At 55.6% G+C, this 4,394-nt stretch overlaps 1 non-coding gene across 1 annotated transcript; it reads right to left on the minus strand.

The window, feature by feature from the left end:
* Positions 1-2,114: 2,114 nt before the first annotated feature.
* LOC119377984 (small subunit ribosomal RNA) lies at positions 2,115-3,929 on the minus strand. Its single transcript, XR_005180903.1, has one exon. It is a non-coding gene; the product is annotated as a small subunit ribosomal RNA (ribosomal RNA).
* Between the last annotated feature and the right edge of the window lie 465 nt (positions 3,930-4,394).

Genomic DNA, 4,394 nt, shown 5'->3' on the forward strand with positions numbered 1-4,394 from the left:
TCCTACAATAAACCTGCCGAGAGAACCAGGCGCCTCATCATTACCGGTGACTTCAACATTTGTTTATCAAGACGCAACATCGCCTGGTCCCTGCGTGAAAGAGGGCTTGGATGTGGACTGGGCATCAAAAGACCTCGCTGCCACGTCCAGGACAGGAGGCATTATATATCATTTCATCGTAAGAGGCATCCAGGATTTCCACCAGCTGTACTATACCTCGCACTTCACTGCACTTAGACCCCTCGTAGCCGCGATCTTGAACGGATCCGAATAACAAGTCCGGCCAGCTGCTGGGGCTCACTGAACACGGTCACTGATCACTTTCTTCAAGAACTGTCAAGAACCCCTTCCACACATGAACACGGGTTCGTGCGTGCGTTCGTTCTCCGTGCGTGCTCCGTCATAGCGGAAAAGTACAAGCATAACAACTGTAACAACTGCAACTGTGACTGTAACGTACGTGCAGTGCGCTTACGCGTACCACTCGACTATGTATATATCTAGGGAAAGTTTCCTGAATGCAGCTCATTTGCGAGTGACGCCTGTCCTTCCCATATGTATTCCTTCTTTGTCTTGTTCGGATTCGCGCTATCCAGTATTGAAGAATATAAGCACTATATACCAGCTTACAGCGTCTGGTGTTGGTAACACCCATGTTGCTGTTCGCATCATTACGCAGCTGTAAACAACTGGTTATATAATACATATGCAACTCTTCGACATATGAGTGTGTGTATACCACTTCAACATTTCTCTAGCGTCATTCCGTAACGTTTCACTCAATGTGAAAAATTACGCCTGTCACCATGCCGCGCATGCTTCGCATAACACCGATTCCCACTGTGCGTGGGATCTACAGAATTTTTTTTGCCCTTCGGGCGGGTCCCTTTCCACCCACCGCTTCCCGGGACCCAGTCGCGTGCCACCCATATTTCGAGATGGTGTTTCTCGCACGCACTTTCGCTTCCACAGTTTGCTCAACTCACACCAAATGCCGATCCGGCTGCCTACTTCAGCCAACGGGTGGAGCCCGGCGCGCCGTACTCGCGCGGCACTCCAAAATCCACCAGGCCAGTGCCAAGGACCACTTTCCGGCGCCGGAGCCGCGACCAAGTCTACTCGAGGCGGAAGTAAGGGACGTCCAAGTCCCTCGTCCGTCCTCTTTCGACCAGTGGCGCGGCACCTTCCCAAAGCGCGCTGACCCGCTAATCGCGGCGAGCGCGACGTGGCAAAGCCGCGGTTCCCTTCTCGGTACTGCGCAGCAAGCGCCGCCTTTCCCTCGGCGGCGGGCGAAAAGCCTGCCAACGTCGGCGCCCCTATCCGCGATCTCGCACCGAGTCGAGGTGGCGAGGTCGAGACCCGGCCGGCGCTGCTACATCCTATCGGTTGCACACAACACGCCGCGGAGGGCGGGACGGCGGAGCGTACGATTCCCCTTCAGAGTACTACGCAGCCGCACCGTCACATCGCCGTGCCTTGACCGGCCGCGCATTACCGCGAACCGGCGCCGTATACCTCGCCTCGCCTGCAAGAACCGGCCGGCAGCCTCCGGCTCTCCCAAGAGCGCGGTGGCATTTGCCGCGGAGGGCGGGATTTCTGGGCCGCTGTGCGGCCGAGCCATCGCATCGCCAAGTTCCATGACCGACCGCCGACGCGTTCGCCGTTCCTCTCGTACTTGGCGGCGTCGCGCAATTGTCGGGCCTCGTTCTTGCGCGCTCGAACGGACGGGAGGGCACTCGGCCGCGGTTCCCTTTCGGCAACGCGCGGCTTCGCCTTCGACCGACGTGACCGACCGTTCGCGCTCCGCCTTTCCTCCCGTACTTGGCGGTCCCGCAACGGCCGGACAGGGACGTCCGAGCGCTTCGAGCCACGGTGCAGTGGCGGGTCGAAAGCCGACCCAGATGTGCGTTACGCCGTTTATACCCGCTTTCGCCACCTGGCCGACCGTCCAAGGTCGCGGTGTTGGCGTCCGCTGGGCGCAACAATTTGTCACGGGGTGCCGCTCCACATTCAGGCAGCCCCGTGGGGAAAAGCCACCCCCGCGTACAAACGGGGGCGGCGGCAGAAAGTGTCGGGCGCAGACGCAACTGCGGCGCTCACCCTTCACGATCCGGTAATGATCCTTCCGCAGGTTCACCTACGGAAACCTTGTTACGACTTTTACTTCCTCTAAATGATCAAGTTTGGTCATCTTTCCAACAGACCGGCGCAACCGAAAGGCCGCGCCGGACATCGGTCCGAAGACCTCACTAAATCATTCAATCGGTAGTAGCGACGGGCGGTGTGTACAAAGGGCAGGGACGTAATCAACGCGAGCTTATGACTCGCGCTTACTGGGAATTCCTCGTTCAAGGGGAACAATTGCAAGCCCCTATCCCAATCACGAAAGAAGTTCCACGGGTTACCCAGTCTTTTCAGACAGGGATAAAGACACGCTGCTTCCTTCAGTGTAGCGCGCGTGCGGCCCCGGACATCTAAGGGCATCACAGACCTGTTATTGCTCTGTTTCGTGCGGCTAGGAGCCGCTTGTCCCTCTAAGAAGGTTGTAAGGTGCTGGGAACCCCGCACCTATTTAATAGGCTAGAGTCTCGTTCGTTATCGGAATTAACCAGACAAATCGCTCCACCAACTAAGAACGGCCATGCACCACCATCCACCGAATCAAGAAAGAGCTCTCAATCTGTCAATCCTCCCAGTGTCCGGGCCGGGTAAGTTTTCCCGTGTTGAGTCAAATTAAGCCGCAGGCTCCACTCCTGGTGGTGCCCTTCCGTCAATTCCTTTAAGTTTCAGCTTTGCAACCATACTTCCCCCGGAACCCAAATACTTTGGTTTCCCGGAAGCTGCCCGCCGAGTCATTTGAGTAACTCAGGCGGATCGCTGGTTGGCATCGTTTATGGTCAGAACTAGGGCGGTATCTGATCGCCTTCGAACCTCTGACTTTCGTTCTTGATCAAAGAAAACATTCTTGGCAAATGCTTTCGCAGTAGTTCGTCTTGCGACGGTCCAAGAATTTCACCTCTAGCGCCGCAATACGAATGCCCCCGTCCGTCCCTCTTAATCATTACCTCGTATTCCAAAAACCAACAGAACAGAAACGAGGTCTTGTTCTATTATTCCATGCAAGTTTATTCAGGCGACTCGCCTGCGTTGAGCACTCTAATTTTTTCAAAGTAAAAGCACCGGCCATCTCGAGGCACACAATGAAGTGCACCAAGAAAGAACCGGCATGATGTTCAGTCCGAGCCGTCGCATCGGGTAGATGCACTACTCGTCTGGAACTGAGATCCAACTACGAGCTTTTTAACCGCAGCAGCTTTAGTATACGCTATTGGAGCTGGAATTACCGCGGCTGCTGGCACCAGACTTGCCCTCCAATTGATCCTCGTTAAAGGATTTAGAGTGTACTCATTTCAATTACGGGGCCTCAAAAGAGTCCCGTATTGTTATTTTTCGTCACTACCTCCCCGTGCCGGGAGTGGGTAATTTGCGCGCCTGCTGCCTTCCTTGGATGTGGTAGCCGTTTCTCAGGCTCCCTCTCCGGAATCGAACCCTGATTCTCCGTTACCCGTAACAACCATGGTAAGCAAGTAACCTACCATCGAAAGTTGATAAGGCAGACACTTGAAAGAAACGTCGCCGGCTCGTGGCCATGCGATCAGCACAAAGTTATCCAGAGTCACCACACAATACGGGCCGAAACCCGATCGATCTTGGTCTAATAAAAGCACCCGTTACCCAAAGGGCTCCAGGCTCACTGCATGTATTAGCTCTAGAATTGCCACAGTTATCCAAGTAGGAAGAAACGATCTAAGGAACCATAACTGATTTAATGAGCCATTCGCGGTTTCGCCTTATTTCGGCATGTACTTAGACATGCATGGCTTAATCTTTGAGACAAGCATATGATTACTGGCAGGATCAACCAGGTAATCGTTCGACTGCGCGTCCGTCCTCGCCGGTGGCTGGCCGGACGCAGCCTTTGCGTTGCGGAGGCCACCTTCAGGCGCCCCAACACGCTCGTTTTCGCAAAGGGTAGCACTTTGCACTCCGAGATGACGGCGTTCGAGCTCGCAGCAGCCTCCTCCCCGCAGGGTAGAATGTGGCCGCGCGGCAAGAAGCGCGTTCATGCTCGCGTATTCGTTGCATCGACTCGGTCACGCCATGCGGGTTGCCCAAGCCCGCGGCACTGTCGGACCGGTCGGCACTAGCAACGTAGCCGAGACGGCAAAGCCGCCAGACGACGGGTCACGCCCGCGTCTTCGGCGCTTTCGCATTTGAATCGCCCGAGGACGATACGGAACACACCTCGATATGTGGAAACAGCTCCGTCCGACAACCAGCCCCTAACGCATCAAGCGGATGAGGCTGCAGACGAGCGCCGTGAGTACCCGTTC

The sequence above is a fragment of the Rhipicephalus sanguineus genome, unplaced genomic scaffold, assembly GCF_013339695.2.
Source record: "Rhipicephalus sanguineus isolate Rsan-2018 unplaced genomic scaffold, BIME_Rsan_1.4 Seq6490, whole genome shotgun sequence".
Classification (NCBI taxonomy): domain Eukaryota; kingdom Metazoa; phylum Arthropoda; class Arachnida; order Ixodida; family Ixodidae; genus Rhipicephalus; species Rhipicephalus sanguineus.